At 34.0% G+C, this 25,097-nt stretch overlaps 1 protein-coding gene across 1 annotated transcript in view; it reads left to right on the top strand.

The window, feature by feature from the left end:
- LOC115445764 (zinc finger protein MSN2) overlaps positions 1–25,097 on the top strand; it is a 74,632-nt gene that overhangs the window by 13,640 nt on the left and 35,895 nt on the right. The window contains exon 2 of the mRNA XM_030172176.2: positions 14,644–14,685. The gene's annotated coding sequence lies outside the window, so the exon portion shown is untranslated. The remainder of the gene's footprint in view (positions 1–14,643; positions 14,686–25,097) is intronic.

The following is a 25,097-nucleotide window of genomic DNA, read 5'->3' as shown; positions in this document are numbered from 1 at the left end:
ATTTCCAATCTGAGTCAGGTTTCATGTATTAATTAATAGGTTTTGTTGATTAATGCATATTTTTATTCATATTTGTATTTGTTTTCTTCTAAATATAATCATAGGAACTCTGTGGTAGTGGAATCTGCTTGATATGATACCCCTACCGACGTCAAAATAATATTATAATCTACAGGAACGGTAAACTAAAGTTGAATTTCTATGTTTAGCTCCAAAAGAAGACTTTTGATTTTATTCGATGGTGTCAATATTCGGTGAATAAGTGGATCTTACAACTTCGTTGAAGGGTCTCGCTAATCAGCGGCATGCTACGGTCTATTAGTACAGGCGCATGTTGAAACTAGAGATCGTATCGTTCATTACATCGACCGATTCTTGTTACGTTTACGCAAATATTTATTTTGTTACGGCTTACCGTGAGAAGCGACGAATGTAATTATACATGGAATATGTATGCACAAATTGCTTTACTGTGTGTGATTTGAAATTGGTTATAGTTTGCTCACAGTCTTTTATATGCAAAAACACGTATAATATGTTAACCTAAAATATAATAAATTAAACTGGCGTTCATACATTTTTTAAGTTATGACACTAAAAACGAGCACCAATGTCTTCATCTTTAAAAAGATTTCCATAGTTTAAAAACTCAGTTAGGTAAGTCGGCGGAAAATTATCCATTTGATTTGTAGACGAGAGTTATTAGTGTCCATTACGTTTACACTTAGAGGCCCGGGTATTATACCTTATTATTCGAGACTGAAAAAGAAAGTCTGAAATAACATCAAATCAACGTGATTGCTTATAGTTGTTTTAAATAAAAACAGAACTTGCGCTATTATGTAGACGCGTCACGATTCGTTTGATGTTGCTCTCACGCCACCACTGCGAGAGGAATTTCGAGTAATGACTCACTGGAGGGGATGTGGCCGGTGGCGTGCGTGTGGCGGCGCGGCGGCCCGGCCGGCGTGAGGAGGTAGGGGGTGTGCACTGCAGAGCTCTGCGCCGACAACATCGTGTTACGGCTAATGTTAGCTTGCATCACACGCAGTCCTCGGACGATGACGCTGAAAGAGACAACGAAAGAAAGTCATGACGAAAGGCTCACGTTGCGAAGCGCAACTTTATATTATTGCAATTAAATTGGGGCTGCAGTCTGCAGATATTGTGTAAATCTGAAGCATAATGTCGAACGTCGATTCTAATCTGTTGCTGTTATATTGCCCACGTCTGGCAAAATCGATAATAAAGATCTGCGCGACCGCATTGGATACGTTAACAGTCTCGTTCCGAGGTGAGGGTTCAGATTCTGATTGATACGTCAATGCACTTCGAATATTGTTTGTCTGTGTGGTTGTATGTAAAGTATTGTGTTCTCAGCATAGATAATTGAGTGTCTGTCAAACACAATCTAAAAAGTAAACATTACAAATTGATTCGTTTGGTACCGATGTTAATTATCCTTATTTTGTTTGAATGAATAAAATTCAAAGTAATGTTAAAATGAAAAATCGCCTATTAAAACTGTCCCTATTAGGTACGCATATTCTTTTGTATGTTGTTGTTTTCAACGCGGAATTTGATAAGAATGTTTAGGTCATATAGGCTATTAGTTCACCATATAAAATGGCAGATAACAAAGTGCTAAGTATCTAGTAGGGTCTAGGTCTAGTATTCCATTATTTTTATTTTAGTAATACAATTTTATAAAATCCCAAATACGATCATCTTTAATAAAATTTCAACGAAGTAAATCAGACTAAACTAGACTGAAGGAAAGTTATGCTTTTCTACTTTGTTGCGCGCCATGTTCTAACGATTACAAGGCATTATAAATAAAATAAGTCATGAATCTTTGACTGAAGCTAGTATCTTAATAACATTTGGTAATAAGAGATTTATTCAAATTGCTAATATTAATTTGTAAGCCAAAAATAGTCCCGAACTCATCGTATTCGTATGGAAGCCATAAGTTTCTCGAATGCTAAAGTCCATCTGGATAGATTACTGTACCAATTTGTCTTTATCAGCTGTCAGGCAGCTGTGTACAAGCAACATAGAGTAGTTTTTAATGTCGAACATTTTAGCCAATACATATTAAAGAATCATGAGACTTCTTACATTTATTTTGAATATGTGACTTATTTAAAGATTTTTCTCGATTATAAGGAACTAGGCGTTGCACGCGATTTCGCCCGCGTGAAAAGCCTTTCCAACGAAAAGTCTTTAAAACATTGTAACGATTCGTGGAGCCACATGTACGACGCTAGCGCCATCTATTTGAAGAATCTGAGTAAAAGTCTCATATTTTCTACGGGAGCACATAACCGGCATAAACATAAGTCTATACCTTAATCCAGGACATGGTCTATCCGTATGTAACTTTTTTCCAAATCCGTTCAGTTGATGCTGGGTTTAGTTTTAACAAACATTTCCTCAAACTTACGCATTTACAATTTGAGTAACAGTTATCTTAAAAGATAGTAAGATTGATAGTTACAATGGATCGGACACGCTTAATATTTTTACCCCGTGTATGAGCTCTAGACTGTTGTCTATAATCTATTGAACATCGCCGCCTACTTTCTTTGCGCACGATATTGACCAAAGCATAGCATGGCCAACTACAACCAGTTCGCTAAGCATCATAATTGATTGACAAGTGACTACATCGACCCAAGCTTCACTTAACTGCTATTTATTAAAACAGCCCGCTGTAAAGGTTAAACATATTGATGAAAGTCATAAATTTATTTAAATTATCTTGACCTTATGTGCTGTCTTAATCTAATTAAAGATTAGTCTTAGGTTAGGGACTGCCTGTTTTAGTTTGTTTTTGTTTATATTTAACAAGGAGAGTGTACTATTAAGTCATTTATTATTTTATTTGAAAGTACATTTGAATATAAGTCGAATTGAATTGTATGCTATTTGTCAACAACTACACAAACGAAACCAAAACAACTCTCAGACGAGATATTACAATTTCTAATGTTTGTGGCTTCTCTTACTTTTACACTTACGAATATGAAAATTATCATAATAAAATCAAATCCATGTCAATAATTAGTATAAATCTATTGCGTGAGTATATCGCTGTTTGATGTACGTGTTTCTTTGCGTTTACCTAAAGGTCAATGACACGTGTCACTGTCAGTTAACTGCCACTGATGGCGCGCTAGTTCCCCCGCCTTTACGTACAAATGATTGGTAATGCGGGGAATGTTCGGAGAAAACGTAAATGCCACCGGCACAACCTAGCCTCTCTGAACATTTCTGTTGATGCATTTATGGCTCGTTTCCTACACAACGTTTGAATAAGCGATTTAAGTGTATATGTCATATATTGCCACCGTGCGCTGCAGCGACTCTACAAACAGTGTATTCCAAGATAAATGTTCACACTGCATTTTATGGCCAAATAACGATCCTAGATGGCATTATGTTGATAAAATCTGTGGGTATGGAATGCTTTGAAGTTGAACTATGTATTTGAAACGCGCGAATCAAATTGCTTTATCTAGACAAACACTAAACGAGGAAACAGCGCCGTATGAAGTTGAGCGCGTTCAAATCTTTTGCACTATTCGACACTTTGCAATTTACAATATTACGCAAGCAAATCATGTATTTTTATTGAACATCAATATTTCATCTTGTACAACCATTAAAACCTGTAATGGCTGTGGTTGCATTATAATTAAGAGAAGAAACATGTGAAGTGACCAGAAATGAATTTACATCTAGACATTTATGACTGCGTTGATCAGACGGAGAATTTATCGGTATTCATATAAAGTGCATAATGTTGTGCCAACTTTCTAACTTACTGTTAAATATTAGATTTACCTAACGACCGGCAATTGCACGATCAGCTTACACCTGTAATTATGTCCGAAAAACTCCGATAAATTACAACTGCAATAGATTATTAGCATGTGGCTAATTAGGCGCGCATTTGGAAGTAGGTGCCAACTTGTGCAGTGTATTGTCACAAACGTGGACGGAAAGACATTGGATCAACTAACTCTAACAAAACTCAAATAAAAAGAAAAGGTGTACCAATAGAGCCAGACGTAAATCAAACTGAAGATGCCCGATAAAGTGGATAATAATTAGTGGAAGATGTGAAAGCGTTGGGAGAAAAATTCGTGAAAGTTTGTGTTAGTGTGATTGTGCATTTGGTGAGTTGTGAGGAACATCCGGTTGCGGTCGCTCTTCGCGCTTGAGGCGCTCGCCTGATGCGGCCGCTACTAACCATTGCTACTCATATCTTGAGCTCTACACATGTTACTGTCAATATTTGAGTAAACATTGAGAATTATTAAAATAATATAATTTATTAATGTAAGTACGTAATTACCTGTCTAACTATCTGCAAGTCTTTTGTTCAGCGATGCAAAGTAATAACAATACAAAAACATGCATGTCAGCGTCTGATGACTTATAATATATTATTGCAAAAATGTGATTCTACATAGTGATTATAGTTCAGAATCGATACTTTAGTAATCTAGCTAATATATTAAAGTATTTTTATTAGGTTTCGAATGCTCCGTGACTCATCAAGTATGGATTTAGTCTAATAGGTTGGTTGGTGGATGAGTTAACGAAAATGCCAAAGTCGGTGTTATATTTACCTATTAAGGGCATACTACATTACTGTAAACGAGCCTTTATAAATCACAAGCGTACAAGGAGATAGCCGCGTAATTGGACCCGATTTACCATTTTGGAATCCTTCCCAAAACATAAGAGATGCGTGCACATTTTTTACGAGCAAGTTTAAAATTGGTTTCAAAAATTCATTCATTAAAAATTTAGGTTGATTACATACACAGTTTGGGACGTATGTGACGTTGGTGGCGATGAGTGCTTTTTGTTTAATTTTACAGATTACAATCATAAAACAAACATGTAATTATTACTTGACGCAATGACACCTACCGTTATTGATCGACAAAAAAATTAATATGTACACGCATCAAGGCAGACGTTTGCATTACTGATAACTACCTAGGTAAGGTTGACGTAAATCAAGAATTTAATCCTCTATACTGTAATATTTTCATATTGTATGAATTACAAATATTTAAAGCCAGGTTTTGTTTGCAGTTCATGTGAAAGTTCTTCTCCGGGACTTTTCTCTTGAATATTTTAAAGTAGTCTTTAAATTGATCTTCGCCTTGATCTATTTCGCGACATACGCTAAATTTAGGCAAATCCATTCAGAATTTTCTACGTTTACATTTAATATCTTTGGAAACAACTTCATCTTCATAGATGAAAAGCAAAGTCTCCGACCCATTTGAAAAAGCTGTAAAAGTGTTACATAAACCTTTAATTTGTTTCCTACAACAAATTATACATTTATTGCAATAAAATACCGAAACAATACTTAAAACGCCTGTATCCTAGTACATATATATAAACGTATATCTACATATATATACATAGGTGCTATAAATATATAAGATAAATATGTAGATATAATTGAACGCATAATTTCTGGAATTGTTAGAGATATGAAAAGCAATTACTAGATCTAATAGATTGTAATTATAATAACGATGTCAGGCTACGAATTGATTATTATACTAGTATATCTGATACAGTTAAAAACAGTTCTCTGTTACAACGCGTTTTCCCTAGTTAAAACTAGTTTTCACTAAATGCCTTTGTTAGAACTAAAATTAACTGCAGCTAAAAATGACTACCAGTGAAAACGAGTTCTAACTAGACAACAAACTATTTCACACGAAGTCAAAGTTAAATTGTTAAATGCCGTGAACATAATATACTGTTATATACTAACCTAATCTAACCTAAACTTTCCTCAAGAATTGCACTATTTTTTACTAAAAACCGTACACAAAAATATATTTTTATTACTAAATGTGTGTTATATAGGCATATAATGTTAATGAAAACATATTATTATAATGTAAATAATATGCAACATATAAATGTTATAATTTTTTCTTGAATTCATTGAATACATTTAATCATCTTATTTCAATACTTTTCTTGCCTTGACTATTGGTTATTCAAAACAGGATTGATCCGAAATGAGAATATAATAAAATAGCGCTTAATTTTTTTTGCTAATTATATAGATATGAATAATTTATGTTTAATACATTATTAGTGGATTTTACAGCAACCTGTTAGTTTTGTAGGCACAATATTAACCTTTTGCCATAGAATTTACCTGTGTCTCGTAAAATTAATTATGATGAAAAGGAAGTCAAAGAATCGGTAATTTATTAGCCTAATTCTAGTAAGGAATGTCTAAATTTAAAAGAAGTGATTAAGTATAGAATTGCTAACCAAAATCATTAAATATGGACAATTAAGAGACAATTAAATTAACGATTTCAACTTATACCAATGAAAATTAACAAATTGATATTTAACTATAAAGTTTTGAAACTTTTACGTTTGCGATAGTATCTCGATACAAAAAAACTTCAATGAATTTTTATTATGTATATAAAATAATTTAAACTGGTTCGTAGTCTTAATATTTTGTACTTAATTGACATCTAAATAAACCACGATTTAAATACTAAAATGAAAAGCATTTATCGTATTGAACCGTCCTTTTTATTAAACAAATCTGTTATATTTTATATTATCGTGTTAATAGACAAAAATTATATACATATATTGAATAAAAGATATATTGACATCTTAAAATCCAGTTTGAAGGACGAAAACGGCACACGCCTTAATACAGGTTGAGTAGGCGATCTGCTTTGCACCGCATGACCTTTTGCAATCGAGATAATTATTATTTAATCTATGACAGTAGCCGCTGCACATAACAGCCGCGTTGTAGCAGCAGGTAGTACATACCCGGTGATATTATGCAACAAGCCGGACGCAGAACAATGTTAGTGCATATTTATATAGAACAGAACGCAGGTTCGTGACCAGTTCGGTCCCGATCGTTCGCGACGTGATGGCGGATGTGTTCGTAATGTCATGATACGTGTACATACATCTTCTGCCAATGTATTACTTACATGTTAAAAATATGTTGCTCGTGTGGTTTTGATGTGCGACAGTAGCGAATTAATAACTTAATTAGTTTTATTCCATTTATTTGTGCTGTCGAAGCTTTATTAAACATAGAAAGATCCAAAGTCAATACTTATTTAAAAAAGCGTTATTTAATACCTTTAATTGTTTACTCCAATTAATTTTGAAGGTTCAATAGAAAATGTACAATTTATTCATAGAAAACATAAGCAAAATAATGGGCGTGCGCAGTTTAGCAGGAGAAAATATAATAGAAATAAACGTAAAAATTATTTCAGTAATATATTGTTGTCTAATGTTTAAATATAAAAATTATATAACGATTATGATATATAGAAGCTCCAAATGATTTTGTCTTAAATAAATATCACGCTGTGATCTACAAATAATCACTGATTAATACAATAAGTATTTGATTATTAATAGACTCTGGTTTAAAATATGCGTACAAATCTACAAATTAAAGTGTTATCAGAATGTTTTTAATTTATATTGACTTTTTATTGCAGCACGCCTTTATAACGCAAATATATTTATATTATGTGTGGAATCTTTTTCTGTTTATTTGTGAATTTAATTTTGAACTAAACAGAACATTGCGATATCAAAATATATAAAATCACATAGTGTATGTAATATTGTAAGATTTCTTTGATCAAATATTCCCCATTTGTATTAAAGTATTATATTTCTTACCCTCCTCATGAGTTTTAAGTTTTATGAGTTTTAAGGTATTCAAAAGGGATGTTTAAAATAAATATTGGTCTGGACATCCATTCACTTAAGCATGAAGGACCCCGAATGTATTTTAAGTAGGTGCTTTTGAAACACCATAGTCGCAGGTATTTTCACTAGTTTTCCAGTAACGAATAAAAAATAAAAATCATCACATGATGTTAAATTTTATCATTTCGTATATATTAAAGGATGTACCCCTTATATTATTATTTTAAGTCATTTAAACAGTTTAAGTTTGTGGTATTCAGAATGTAATCACCTAGACTTCTTACTGAATGCTACTTTAACTTTACCTTGAAGAAACTGTAAAATGAAATCATTAAAAGTTCAATAAACGGGTCGACATTATGCACGCGTTGTTATGAGGTAATAACATTGAATGACACGAAATTCGGATTCTTATTTTTATAATTTATAGGTAGTTACGTTGCTTAACTGTACTTTGCACATATTTCTTTGTTTTAAAATTTATAACATAAATTTTAGTAGAGATTAATAAATTATTATGATCATCATCAATCAATCTTCAAATTTCGGGGTAAATAGTATAAAATTTACTTTTTTAAATATGGCGTCGTATTTTTTACACCATTATTTTGTCCTTCCATATAGTATTGTGACAGTAAACAAATTATATCAAAAGCTAGACCTGTAGCTAAAAGGAAGTTCATCATTATTATTTTGGCTTTTGTTAGAAATTTTGTATTTTGTTACGTCCCAGCATCCCCACCAAATGTTGTGTCAGCCAACCACGACATTGCTTTCCCCCCGCCCTGCAGCTAGATAGCCAATTGAGGATGTGTGGGATAGCGTGCACATATGAACTGTTCGAATCTTGTTACATTATTATCCTTGTAACTGATAGGTAGCTAACATTTATGTTAAAAGTGAGTGAATATAAAAAGTAAACGGTACTCGAGTCCATTTCTCCGCGTGATTGACGTGACATCTTGATCGGTACACTAGTTCGCCGCCGTACACTCTCCGCGCCATCTGGTTTCTACTGCTCAGACACCATAGAAAATCCATACATAAAAACTCATAACCGTAAACATTCATACATAAATATAACTTGTCGAATTCTTCATACATTTTCCATAAATCTCGGTATGGAAACCATTGAGTTTAAATTTTATACTTATTATTGACGGTTATCGAATGATTCGTTGCAGTTGGGTAAAGAGGTTGAGGTTATTGTTGCCTTTTATTATGTTTTGGACATCGTTTGTATGTTTTAATAACGAGCGAAATAACCCAGTGGTAAAAACACTTTAAAATTGATTGTTTTTCTAACATAACGAAGCATACCGCCATGCTGTACGTCACCTTTAACAATATTCCTACACTACTGGTCGCGTTGCACACAGTTTATTCGTACCCGCAAAGATTCCCAGTTACGATCATCACCATGTGACATCAGATGATAATTCTTAAAATAAGGAGACACAACTTTTCAATATGAAATACTTAACTATTAATTTACTACCAAAACTCAAATCACAACTTACAATATTTACCTGCACTCGAAGGTTTATCTATCTATAAGTACCTGTCAGCGCGGACTAATCTTGGATATTACTAAACCGATTTCAGCAGGACTTTCGCAGCCAGATAGATTCATAATATCAAGCAGACAGATTACTTTATAATGATTTAAGCTGTATTTATATTACCAGCAATGTAGTTTTAATCTATGATTATTTGTATATTTATAAATTTTGCAAAGTATAAGTATTTGAAATTAGTTAACTTCAATTTAAAATATATTTAGCGACAATGATTGCGTGTTTACCAAAACGCTCACGTTTAGAACCAAAATTTTGTTTGGATTATAATTTCATCCCTGTTCGAATTGATAAAAATTACAAAAGAATTAAATAAAATGCATCTTAAAGCACAATTCATTTCAACTATAAAAATACTGACATCGTTAGAATTTCTTACTATTATAACTGGGACGATAAGCTGCGATAGCCTAGTTGGTTGTGGAACGGACTGCCGAGACGAATGTCCGCAGGTTCAAATCCCAAGGGCACACACCTCTGGTTTTTCTAAAAAATTATGTGTGTATTCTTTGGGAATTATCACTTGCTTTAACGGTGAAGGAAACATCGTGAAGAAACCTGCATACCTGAGAAGTTCTCTAAAGGAATTTCGAGGGTGTGTGAAGTCTACCAATCCGCACTAGGCCAGCGTGGTGGAATAAGGCCTAATCCCTCTCAGTAGTAGAGGAGGCCCGTGCTCAGCAGTGGGCAAGTATATAATACAGGGCTGATATTATTATTATTATTATAACTGGGACGTGGTTTATGTACGTTCTCAAAGAATTGCCCAGATGTTTGTTGTGTAACATTTGTTTATGTAGTATTTGCAACATTCTAGTATTCAACATACCTTTTCATTAACTGCAAAACGCTATAAGAGCTGACTCGAGGTATAAGCACTTAGGCCAATAGCTTTAACGAGCGGTCATGCAAATAAGAACTTTTATTGGTACATGACATTGCTAGTAATAATTAACATTAACACATATAAAATGCAGGAAGTTAGCTTTAATTACTGAATAGTTATGTCATTACCCTGCAGTGATAAACTAAATTATTATGTATAAGCTAATAAAACTATTTGCACTAGGTTAGTTTAGGTATAATGTAGGTACTATTGGAATGACAATGGTAGAGCTAATTATACTAATTATATATATGTTTATTAGTTATTAACAATAATAATAATTATATATATGTTTATTAACATATAAATTATAATTCTATTTTGATGCTATCTCAATTATCAAAGTAGTATATTGTGTATTTATTCGACATTTTTATATTGTTGAGACTGGATAACATGACATTTAATTTCAAAAATATATATTTTTTTATTTTCTCGTTTTATAACACTACCTGGGGTTCTTGCAACATATTTTTGAAATATTATATTGGTTGTAGGATCAGTTTTCATAAAAATGTTTGCATATAATTATTTTGGAATACATAAGTACAGTAGGCAATGCTGGAGTGTAATTTTTTTTCTCTGTTCTATTGTTTTTCGAACCCCTTCTTTTCACATATGTATGATAACACAGAAAAATTAAAAGCGAGATATATGATAAAAATTTTTGGAACAAAGAAATCTGCGATGCAAAATTGTGGTGCATTCTACATAACTTATGTATAAATATTTTCCTGCTCAACGTCTCGTTTATGAAATGCGTTGCCTAGAGCTGTGAGGACTGCCCAAGCACCATCATTATAAAGAAATTGAACGAATATTTCCTCCCCCAAATTATATTGTGACTGCTGTATAATATTGATATATTATTACTTACTCTTATGAGTTATTACTTATTATAATAATATTTGCTGAAAATCGTGAATTAGATTAGGTATTTGTATCTATAAATTATGTAATTTTTATGTAAGGGTGTGTATCCTTTGTCTTTGTTATTTAGTTTTAAAGGAATATTTTCTTCGAGGCATAAGGCAGTTTGGTACCTACTTTTCTTAAGTATTTACCGTGTGTTGCCGTTTGTACAATAAAGAATTATTATAAATTAATGACTTACCATTTTATTGCATAAAAACATTAGGCATGTAAAGAAATAAATAGTTATGTATTTAGGTCATACGAATAAATAAGTATTCGTATTATATTATCAGTGCGCTTAATTACTTGAGTCTTTTATGGGTACCATAAAAAATAATTTTATAAGTTTTAATAGCGACATTTATGACCACAATGAAATTAAAAGCTTGCGAGATTAAGGTAAATAACAATGAACGTGCTCGCGAATAAAAAACGCTAGAAAGGACTCGGTTACGAAAGCGTTATTTTTTATTTTCACCGCGCCATTCCATGCGTGCAATTGATATGCATTCCACTGAAAATATCAGTCAATCAACTCGACATAACTAGCTGATAATGAACAGTAATGCTCAAGAGAATTTCATCAATAATGACAGAAATCATTGGACGGTTTCCTTTACTCTTCGTTCGGAAAGTAAACCGGAATATTTGTTCAAATGAAATGAATGCATTTTTTTGCGGTGGGCATTTTATTTTGAGTAGTAAACACGAATCCACTTGATGGATCGATGTGATTTATTGGGTACGAATAATGCATGTTTTGTTGAATATCGGAATGTCGTGTATGGTGTTATTTACATAGCAAATGCGCGTGCGGATAACGTGACTCGTGACTATGATTACAGAGGTGCACTATATCGTGCGCTTAATGCAACGCTAAGCTGCGTAATGTTCACACAATGGCTCGGTTCTCGGAGTGAAAACGATCGCACAAATGCGGAAAAGAAAATCTGCCCGTGAACAAAAAGGACTTTAGTTTTCCGTGATTCCACTGTCCGATCCATTAATGGTGACTGTTGTGCGAACATTGCTTGAAATTAATGTTTAAATTGAAAGTGAGCATCAGTACGGGTGGTACATAGTGACTGCGGCGGCTGCGGCGTGGTGGCGTGGTGGCGTGGCGTCGGCGTGGCGGCGGTGCAACGCTTTGAGTTTGCGCGTGCATGTTGGAGGCTATTGCGGTCGGTTTCACCTCGCACTTGTATCTGCCGATCTCGTCGCAGAGGCGTTTCAAGCGCCTTTTTTGGAGTAACTCGAGCAAATTTCGTCGGAAACTTTTATTTCACTTCGCTCGAGTTGTGCTCGAAAATCGGATTTTTATTTTAATGATCCAGTTTCGCGACAGCGTCTCGCTCGCACCGACCGCTGTACTGAATAAATAAATGAGTTGCTCTACTTTCTATGAGATCGTTTCTTTGGGCCGATGATACCGGGCCGTGGGGCGGGTGGCGCGCTCAGCTGCGGAGCCCGCGTTGCGTGGGCTAGCGACGATCGTGTTGCTGCAGTGCCACCGCACCACCGCGCCGTGACTGTCTACGCCCGCCACCACGCGCGCCATAACTGAACACCATTGTTCGTTTCGTGGTACTCTCGAATCTCCACGGACTCGACACAATAATCATTCTGCTTAAAGGTCCATTTGTAGATACATTTCAGTCACGATTTCAATAAAATCTAACTTCTCAGTGAAAAATAGTTAGCTATGCGTTCGGTACGTATTAAGCTACTAGTGTATTGATGTATTTTTTATTTAGACAGACAAAATGTGTGCTGCGCACTTTCATTCGAGGTTGCTCAAGATGTTTTGAATACATCCGAATGCTTCGGTTGTGAGTCAGTACATAGTCGTGCATCTACGCACTTGCTTAGGTGCGACGGAGAAAATTTGACAATATGTATAGGTACAGTACCAACCATAAAACGCAATTACAAAGTTTTGCTTTTAGAATGAATGACGTAAACTATTGTTTGATTAAGCAAAATGCCATGGTTGTAAAATGTCCACATCAGTGATTCACAACCAACAGAGAAACTTTTAGTTAATCAACACGAGGTATCTGCACAAAAAATATAAATAAAAACTTGTATTCTATTAATTGCATTCACATACAACAAAACGTTAAGGCGAACATGAACAAATACAAAAACTGTGTTCTCGCAAATTCACGAGTCACGTAAAATTGAGTTTGATCTGCATTGCGTAGGTAGTAGGTATGTAAGTATATACCGTGTTCGGTGTGGTGTGTTACCTGCCGGACATGAAATGGACTCACTGGTTATTAGTGCAATGCACCGCGTGCGTCACCACACGAAGGACACGCTTTGTCTGGATCAGGTGGTTGCTTGGCAGGTGAGGGGCCGAGGGTATGGTGAGCGCGCGCAGTGGCGGGCGGAGGGCGCGCGGAGGGGCGCGGAGGGGGCTACGCAGGTCTCGAGGCCGCTTCCTGTCGCAGGACTGGTTCTGCGGTTTACACCACTTTGTTTTGCACCAGTTTCCAAGCAAGCAAACCAAACAACCTTTTAGCAATCCACGCATTCGTTTACACACAAATACGCACATTTATTTAAGCCAAATTACTAAAATGTTTTTACCATTACTTACAGCGATTTATAATGACTTTAGACTTATTACATGCAACACGTATATAATAATGTATAGTGCATAATCCTTTTTTAATGGAACGCTTTCTCGATTCATAATGTAAAAATGACTAAGACGTTTAATCATTATAAAGTGTTTCCCTCACTGCTCACACTTCGGCTGTTATTATATTTCACAATTCAAATTGTTCTTGGTTCTCATACTCATAATAATTTGCCGGATCGTTTTAACTAAGGGATTACGCTAATAATCGCGGCCGCAACTACGCACTGTAAATATAACAAGAAACGCACAATAAATTATGTTTAAATTATACTTTGCCTATTCTCGTTCCACTAAAATAAATAAGTTTTTGTAAGTTTGTGACCAACGTATTGTATATAAAGTTTTTCTAAGCGTTCGAAATGTTCGCAATAATAATTTATAAATTCACTTTATTTATAAATATAGTTTGTTAAAAATAGGTTTATTTACATGTTACAGTGATTAAGTGGTTGTTAAAATGTTTTATACTAGGAACAACAGAATATATAGCTATCGCAACACGACGTGACGTATATTTCTTTGATTTTTGACATAATATTTAATTTCTAATCTAGACGCTTAATTATTATATTTATCAAACCTTCTGATCGTTGAAAGCGGAGAGATTAATAGCATTGTTAGCAAATGAAATTATTTTATGACAATAATATGGTGCGATATCAATATTATAGACAGTTTTAATATAAGAGCAATTACGAGTATATAAATAACTTATAAGTATTGCGTACGTTTTGTAGTATGCTCGTGTATTGATATTCAAATATAAAAACGGCAAAAACTTTGTCTCATCGAATATGTAAAACATATTATTAGGTACATGTATTAACTATATTTTTTATTCTTTGCAGACATTAAGACGCTATTTATCACCTAAAGCGACCACAACAAAGGTAAGAAACAATATTAAATTAATCTTCCTGTTTTAATAATAATATCGTATTATGTTATCGATTTATTAACATTTTCCTTTTTAATTAGTATCCCTATGAAAATTATTAGCGCATAGTGTACTTGAAGATTTTTTAAACACTTAAAAGAGTATTGATTTATTAAACGGCGATGTTCCATTTAGATAATCTTGTAAGGTGTGTCTCACCTATGCACCTCTGGTGGTATTTTCTCATAATTACGTAATTCACACATACGTATGTATGAAGATACGCGCAAAATACTTAAGCCACTTGTAGTTGAATAATGAAGACAAGTTCTGAGTTACGAGAATGTACACAGACACAAACTAAATTATATGACATTCAGCTGTCACTAACATAGAGATAGTCGAGAAGTATATGAGTTTTAGAAAACGGTTATAAGGGAAAATTCTGTGAGATACCAATATGTCTCGGAACTTGGATTATACACTATACGCAGCGCTTTATTTTTTACATAGTCAAAATATCGAAAGTAATTATAAAATAAATTGCGCGCGTCTTAGCCTTTTAATTAGAAGACATCAATTTTAATTGCTTAAAAATAACATGTGTATTATCAAATAGAAACAAGTATGGTGAAGCATACAAAATGACAAAGCTTCAACTTTTTCACAGTAATCAACTATTTTGGGAATCGGAAAATATTTAACGCGTAAAGTCAGTCAATCTTGTGATACACTGGTGTTTACATCGCAGTTGAACATTGCAAGCAATAAGGATGTGTGCGATCTATTTTAATACACATACGTGAACTTGAAGGCTTCTGTGTTCCCCCACGCAGACTCGCACAGCACAAGTGTGACGTGAATGTTGCATGATTTTACGACGAAGGTGAAAGTCACTTACGGCAAACCGTCTCGTCTAAATGCACCTTTGCTTCCGTTGGTACTTGAAGCTGCAACTATTTGAATTAATGAATGGAATAATGAATAATGCTCACATTAACTATCACCTACTTGTGGTCAACGCAGCTTTGCTTTGTCACATCATATAATAAATTTAGATTGTGTTATCTCATTGGCACGCGGATAACAACGCATTTTATATGCTAAACCTTTTCTTAGCAATGTCTAATTAATGAAATCATGGATAGGCAAGGCACGTCTTTATATATCAAATAGCGATAATAAAATGCATTTGAAGTAAATAATATTGCTAACATAGTGGCACATAAAAGCGTATTGATATTTTCTCTCTTTAAGTTGGATGACGGCACCGTGAGATAGTCCGCACGGCGTCGGAATATAAATTTGAAATTGTAACTTGAGCCCTATAAGGAATGATTCGCTAACTCGTAAGACGTTTAAGCTTAAACGAGTCGAGCAGACATATTGGACTATATTAGGCACGCAAATATTATGACATTCGCAAACACAGATTCTTGGGCATAAAGTTGACATTTTTGTTGAATCAGGGCGCACGGTGACGTGGAAGGGTATATCCACATGTTAAAAGTGTTGCAAACTTCACCACCACTCCACGCAAGTCATCCGTCTGGTTAGTCTTCGACACGACGCTGACCGCAGACACAACTCTCAGCAGATTTATTATTAAGGTTTCGCGGTTTTCGACCCGATGCATTTTATTAACATATTTACACAAAAAATACTTGCGTTCGGTTAAGGTGAATTACCTGCTTGAGGAAAAGTGGTCGGGCAGGTTTTTGTGACGCAAAATTATTTCATTGTACACAAATAGAACAAAAATACATTCCAGGAAATAAAGTATCAACCGCGCGATATAAATTTATGTGAGATTTAACATCTGTGAATGTAATATAGTAAATTATTTTACAACAGCGAAAACGGCTAAACGAGGTCCGGTTGCAGCAGGTTCAGCGTCGTACGGGACCAAAGTAATGCTTATCTATGAGTATATCACTGATAACTGATTGGAACAAATCTTTGTATGAATTACAAGAATTTGTCATTCTAACGATTGTTGTAACAATTTGTTTATTTGGCTTTAAGGCTCAGTAATACAAACGCTTATCGAACATGACTGATTATACTGTGATTCTATTAAGATAAAATACCTCTCTACGGATGGTGTAGACTACAGTCTGTCTACATGAAAAATTCATGCGTTTATAAACGTTTACTATCACTACGTTACTCTAGTTTATAAACAACAATTACTTTATTAAATATCAAGCTAAAACACCATGGCAGACATGAGCAAATATATAATAATAATGGTATTATCGGCAATGGGACGAGTATGATGATTTAAAAAAAATATATTATAATAATTATGTAATTTACTATTTATTTACGACATCTAGGCTAACAAAACGTACGTAGATTTCGTGTTGAAATATCCCACCAACGGCGAGGCAAAACATGTTGCAGTTCCGTCATTTGTGATAGTGATATACACACACAAAACGTAAAGTTATAAATGCGATATTGTGTGTAAATTTTTATGTAAATTAGTTGAGTTTGAGATCACCATTTCGAAAGAAGATAGATGAAGCTAAACTTCTTCCGTCTTAAAAAATAAATCCTTTTGATGTTGTTACAATAAATAAAAAATCAATAGCAATATTTTTTAGATATGAGTCTATTATAACATTCCACATACATTATAGTTATTAATTAGCCTATTTTTATTGATCCTCATCAAGGTCGTCCAAAAATTTATATAAATTTGTGGTACAAATACCTTATTTAAATATTATATATTGTTGAATTATAATTTAATATTTCAAAAATTAAATAGGTTTGTATAGAAAAGACATTTATCGACATCGACCGTTGATAGACATGAAATTTCTTGTAATTGACCTGAAACATCAGACATCAGTTAGTTGATATGCATTGAGATAAGAAATTCCTGCAAATACATTACAAAAATAACATATTGACCCTGATTTCATGCCGGTAATGTTGGCCAAAAGTCAAGGGCAGGACGTCGTCCGTCCCGCGACTGCTCGTTTGCGATTCGACGCCGATCGATGGCAGACAAGTTACAACTAGTCTAACCTTTAGGCACATAATTCAATAATGTTATAATAGACTCTTTATAATCCTTCTTGTCTTGTAAATCCGATTATTCTTACCGTAGTTAGAAATGGATCGTTTTAAGGCGATACCTCAAGGTCCATTTTCATACATTTTGTTTCGGCTTTAATCTGGGTAACTAAACAAGTATGGATATTTCGGCCTTTAAAATTTCGTCATATTAAATTTTAAAGGCCGAAATATCCATGATTATTAAGTATTTTTACATTTTTCTTTCAACTGCGAGAACTAATCACTAACTAGACGTGAATTTAAATTCTTTACTTGCCAATACTTGTTTAGTTACCCAGATTAAAGCCGAAACAAAATGTATGAAAATGGACCTTGAGGTATCGCCTTAAAGAAATACTCGTCATGTAATCATGTATTCAAAGAGGTTGTAGATAATTAAACAAATTGAACATCATAATATTCCATCTGGTTTTCCGTTGTGACTCGTATGACCAAAAAATATCAAAACCCGTAAAAAGATCGCGCGAAATAGAGTAGCCACATTAGGATACATTTTATATATAATGCTGTACCCAAATGTCTAATATCCTTGTAAGATTATTGCAATAATGCTATTAGGCGTTAGTGTAGCCCTAACACCGCAGACAGAATTACCGTCTGAAGTTTGAATAACAAAACACGTGTTATCAAAGCCCATTGATATTTAAAACAGTTAACAATGTTTGAATGGTTCTCAATAGAAACACTTTGTCATTCACCACGGCACTGTGCGCTGTACATTGTGTATGTGGTATTTGTTATGAACGTGAATGTTATCTGTATTATATTTTGCATACTTCTTATGTCACTTAGTGATTACTCTGAGTTAATGAATGGTGAGACAGTTTTTTTAATACAATCACAAATAAGGAACTTTAAGTGATACAAACATACCTTGGAAAGTTTGTTCCATAACTATAATAGCTGGGTATCTATAAGTTCTCACTTTTAAATTTTTCTTCAGGTAAAAGCTTCTGCACTAAATTCTTTTGACTACCACATAATGCCCTTGAATTTTATCTTTGACAGACAAAAAATTCAATAAATAATCCGATAACAAACGTTATAAACGTGAAACTCCTTGACAAGTGGTTCAGCTTATATCTGTAGGATTGAAAAAGTGCTTTTAATTTAAAATGTAGGTGAGTGCTTGCTGTCAGGTTGCATTAAAATGACAATTTTTATAATATGCACTTTACAAGTGTCCGTTAGATAGTTTAGAGTCATATTAAAAAGTCTTCGTCTCAGATCGAGAGCGGATATTAGCAGTTTTTAAGCGAGAAGGAAATGGAACTAGTTTTTTATACTTTAAGAATAATGGTTCGGATGTTATTTTGATGTCGATGCAAATATTTATGAGCCTAGGTAATTATAATATCGATAATAAGAACGAAGCGTAAAAGGCCTTAATTGTAAAAAGTTTTAACTTTTTAAAAGAATCGGAAATTATAACAATACAATTTCATACATAAAGATATGTGAAATGCCATTGACAAAGAAAATATTAGTAACCATTAACTATTACTTTTAAAACTGGAATTTTGGCAGCCAGTTCCTTATATCATTTAGGCATCCGTTAAGAAAGTTGTTGATAGAAATTAAATTTAATACATTTCTTATCCAGAACTTTCTTTGCGTTACGAGGTGGCGTTCTTTGAGCCCCTAGTATTATATATATTTTACAAAAACATGCATAATATATTTACAATTAACTTGCTAAGCTAAGCTAAACTAAAGCATAGTTTGAAGAAACCAATAATATATACAGAAGAGAATAAGCATATCGGCAATCAGTTTCTTAGACTACTATATGTATCTTTGCAAATAAATAAAAGTTACGGTCAATTTGTTTTAATCAAGTTTTGACGACTCCAACTGTATAATTAGCAGGTTCTGAAATATGTAGATCCGAGACACTTTCCCCACTGACATGTCGGAAACGCGAATAATAAGAATAAAATTTGATTCAATCAATCATGAGTACATTACATTCATCATAAATTATATACTTGTTATACATCCATAATTACATGTCGCGAGGAAAACTTAACGATGTTTGCATCCTGCTCGCAATAAAGGACACCAGTTTAACTGTCAATAATTGGAATTAAAGTAATGGATTGTTTTAAAGTATATTATTATTGACGGATCAGCCTATGCTATATTAACAGTACGTTACGCGTTACCCTTCGCGTCATGACGTGCAACAATTTTTAACATGAAAATACCTATATATATTATTCAAAATTCGTAAAAATTTATACGTTATCCTCCTTATTTATATGTTTTTAGTTCTTTATACACAGCAGTCGCTAAAATTATTTCGTTCACGTCAAGAAAATCAAAGTTGCTTCAACTAGTTAATGCAAACCTAAGTTGACATCATTCGTGCTGTCATTAAAAACCCGCCATTACGAAAAAAACTAATTTATCAAGAACTTCTGAATTTAAAATTTTTAATGGTTTTAGTTGACGAATTTAACGAGACGAGACGTTGAGACGAATCTGATCCCATAAACATAAGCGTCTTTGTTAGCGTTTTCATTTTAATGACATTAATATTTCTCATTCAAGCTGATCATTCTTCGTACATAACTACAAAATAAAGTAAAACAGTAATGTGTTCTCTAAAGCACAGTAGGGATTATTAAGTCAGCCAGATATACTTTATTAGCAACCGAGCTTTGAATCCCTTAAACATGGCGTGAGTCATGAGTTTACGCGTGATAGCTACCGCGTCCGCCAACGCTGACCGCACCTCGTTGCGAGATGTCATATTCTGTATTGATATACATTATTGATTTCTCGCTTCTCGGACATAATATATACATGAGATTAAACGTCAACGCATTCCTTGGAACATCAGATTCTAAGTTTGAAGAATTGCAAAACATAACGTATACAACACATAAATATTTTTTTATCTAATTTTCAGCGCATTTCGAGCTAATGGCAGGATCTTTGACTCGCTTCCATATGACTTTTTAATTAAAGAAGGCCTTTTTAGCCAGTCTCTAGTGCTACCTTTTTTATACTAGACATATTTTGTTATATTCGTATTGTGTCTTAAATACTTGAAGTGAAAGTTTTATATTTTTTTAGCGTCATAGGCCAAATATTCTAGAAATCCGTATTTTAGATATAGATTAATTTAAAACTGTTCCAAGACAGGTATATAGATAATATAAATAAATTTAAAAATATGCTTAAAAAGCGTTTTGTTACATTTATATGCCACTATGCCAGACATAGGCAGAATTCCATAGGCGGCGCATTGAATTAAAATTAATTTGTAATAAACTTCCAGCAGTTAAATCCGTCCAGCATGCTGCATATCGATGTAGGAAGTTGGGACTGAAAGTTGTGAAGTGAAAAGCAAGGTCTAATATCAGTGTAATATTTATCATTGTCGTGAACTGATAAAGAAAATAACAATGAACTATATCATGTGTTCTCACTTTATTACAGTTATTGTTAATTTTGTTTATTAGTATTAAAAGATTGGTTACAATATTCAATAATATAAATGTTTTATAAAATGTTTATACTGATCCTATACGACTAGAGGATGTTATTTGTTCAGAGAATGGGATAAGCAGTCAGTCCTATTGTGTCACTGAGCGAGATAATTTCTGCATTTATTTATTATGACAGTAAAATTGTTATTGAACTGCATTAACGACAAGGCATAACGTCTCGGCAAAATCCATTAGTTTATCCAAATAATATTAAAAGATAAAATCAAAGTTCAAAAAATATACACCTAGTTATAAAGGTATTAACGAAAAAGATAAAAAAAATTGAGTCTGTCCACTTAAAAAACTCAGTTGGCATGTTGCAAAACGAGTTTATAAAATTTTATGAGGTAGTGTTGCACATAGTCAGCCGCTATTTATATTAGTTCGTAAAATATTGTGCACACAACACGGTTGGCACACCACTTATTATTTTGTTGCCGATTGTTAAATTTCAAATTGAGTTGTATCGATATTTAAAAAATAAATAGAATATGACAATACATACATATCAATTTTAGTGAGACCTGAAATTATTTTTTTCGTCGACAGCGTTTTCATTGGATGCAAAGAACGTTAATTATCAGACCTTTATATAAAAATGGTATACATCAGGCCTTATAAATATTTAAAAGAAGAATAATGTTTTAAAGCATTTAAATAATAACGTAATTATACATTTATTTCAAATGCAAAATAAATTAAAAACTAGGTATTTCATTATATTATAATTTTATAAATTGGATTTTGAGATCTTAATTTTAACGAGGTCCGTGATTCTATACGGTTATTAAAAACACGACGCTTAACTTGCTGAGCCAATAACTTCCGTATAAAAGTTTCCAACGTTAAAACCGGACAATTTAAACTCAAGTAAATGACGTAGTAAAATTTCCATAAAGATCCACTACGATTATTAATACTCAAATAAGTTTTACATGATCCCATTACCACAGATATCATAATTTCTTGCGTAAAACCTACAGAGAGCAGCTATCACAGAAAATGCACAAAACAAAGTTTGTGCGTTGATGTCTTTTGTACTGCGCAGGAGTTTAATATTGCTCACTTCATAAATCGTCAGATTTGACATTAACTGTGGTCGCCTCAGTTATCCTTTGTGCCTTGTTAACTGACATTTATTTTAATAACAAGATATAATGATTGGGTTATACTGACGGATCGTTTTATGACTACGAGGAGTTATTACGCTAAGCTTTAACTCGCGGTACGCAACTACGCACTTGTAATTGGTATATTATTACATTATTTTAAAATCGCACAATAAATTATGATTTTATAACATTAATAAGGGCGAAAACAAGTCCCTAGTTGTGTCGTGTCGTTCCCCGGTCAATATAAGCGTAAATAATGTTTCTTAGAACCTTTAGGTATGACCAAGCGGATCTGTATAAGGAAACGATAACAGTTTTTTCTTAAGCGTTCGAAATGTTATAAAGGGAATCTAAATATAAAAAATAGATAAGCTTTTTATAATATTCACTACGGACTTATTTATAATATTGTATGTACGGTTGATACAAAGTTAAAAATAAGGTCATTATTTACAAAAAATGTTACACTCGCGTCGGAAACTCCATTGGAACAATAATAACGTAGTGTTAGTGGTAAAGTGGAACAAGGAACTCGCGTAGTGCTATTGGTACGTTGAACCTCCCGCGGATACATACACGCGCGCACCGGCGTGCGCGAGCACACATACACGCACCCTCACACGCCAACACACACACCAGCGGCCGGTGTGTGCGTCTAATAACACCGTGTACGTGCATTAATCTGATTCATGGAGCGATACGTAGGCAAGGCGTGATGTTTTAGCAACGCGCATAAGTTTTATCATGTTTTGGACTTTAAAATCATTATATATAAGGTTAATAATTGGTCAATTATGATTAATATTTAGAGAAACGCTTGAATTTAAAAATGAGGTCTACGCCATTATTTTAATACTTATATTACATAAAAATAAAGTTTCTGCATATTGAAATATTTGAAATTATTTTAATTTTATATTTCTCTTTTTATTTTCATAACTAAATATTATAACATGTACCTATTAGTGTCAACAAGTACAGTTTAACAAAGTGATATTGAAATAACTTATTCGGCAAGTGTTAGATGCATGGCTGGCGGTCAACGTGCTAAGCCGTGGTGTAGTATTAAAGCTCGTGTATTAACGCGCGTATTGCGGCAACACCGCGCTCGCGCTAGGTGTGCGGCGCGGCGAGGGTGCGGGGCGGGGCGGGGGCGGTGCGCGAGCGGGCGCGGGAGGGGAGGAGGGGCGGCGGCAACGTCCTTGCTCGCTTGCTCAACACATAAGTGCACCGCTATATTAGCCTCATCACATTAAAAGCTTTCAACTAAATAAAAACGATAATAAACGCAAAAGGTAATTAAAGTTGTGTGTGATTGTTTCAACTGGGCACTTTCGGCGCCTTGTCTGCTGCGACGCGAGCCGCGGCGCACAACACTAGTTCTGATCGACCTTTACCGATTTCGAAATTAGTTGTACAGTCATCGCCAAATATGAACATCTAATAACCAAAATAAATTGAGGAAAACAGTCATGTGAAAGTGTAAAGAGCAATTTTTGTTCGACTACGACTTGTCAATTTAAACGTGGCCCGTAAATAGAACTACGGCCACATTATTTACGGACCTTCTAAGAATTGACACGCGTCACACCGCGCATCTTCGAGAGAGAGGCCTTTGCCCTGCATTGGTACATTAATGGGTTGCAATTTCACTTTTACTTTTATAAAAAATGAAACGAAACCATCATGTGCGGGATGAATAATCAAATATATTTAGACTTTCAAACTCCAATTACCAGGTGGCTGCGCAAATTATTTACGATTCCTCGTTTGATTGGCATTTATATAACAAATGTAGAGTTGTATAATGGATATGACTCTCGTATATTAGGTACCTTCTATAAGGAAATCATCTGCCGTATAGTGTTTACTAACACGAGTCTTCAACTTCGTTACCTGACAGTGGCGTATTGTTGAACATTGACCTATCTTGTGATATAACAAAGCATAGTCGGACAACATTACATATTAACATTATTTTTTTAACAACTTGTGAAATTAGCCGAAAGGGAACCCGACACAACATATAGGTACTAACATACATAAATAGCTACAAATCGTTCTAATGATAGTTATATTTTACATAAGTTGCAAAAGGGAAGTCGGCATGAATCTGGTTATATGGACCCTTCGCCTGTGATGTACAAACGCCACTAATATTAAAAGAACAAATGAGAGTCACATTATTTGCGCTAGACGCTACAGTAAAGTTTACACGTAATTTATTGTTGAATAATATTACCGTCTCACCTGATTCAAGTCATTCAACCTGTTGACAATAATAATAATAATATCAGCCCTGTATTATATACTTGCCCACTGCTGAGCACGGGCCTCCTCTACTACTGAGAGGGATTAGGCCTTAGTCCACCACGCTGGCCTAGTGCGGATTGGTAGACTTCACACACCTTCGAAATTCCTATAGAGAACTTCTCAGATGTGCATAAGGTTTTCTCACGATGTTTTCCTTAAACTTCCTGTTGACAAAATTAGATGTTAAATACATTTAGGTTATCTACTAAGTCTGGTACTTATTTTCCTAAACGATCGAAAATTTTATATCAAACGAGAGCGACGTTTCCGGTGCAGGAAGAAATTCGCCATTCTATCTACAAAAAGTATTTACGTCCTAATAAATTTAATACCAACTTCAACACTTCCGCAATCTTAATTACATCGACACGTAACCGGGCGTGACCACCACCTCGGTATTTAGTATAAAATGT

This window comes from Manduca sexta, chromosome 28 (genome assembly GCF_014839805.1).
Source record: "Manduca sexta isolate Smith_Timp_Sample1 chromosome 28, JHU_Msex_v1.0, whole genome shotgun sequence".
NCBI lineage: Eukaryota > Metazoa > Arthropoda > Insecta > Lepidoptera > Sphingidae > Manduca > Manduca sexta.
Note: the sequence above shows the minus strand (reverse complement) of the source record. Positions and strands in the feature narration are given on the sequence as shown.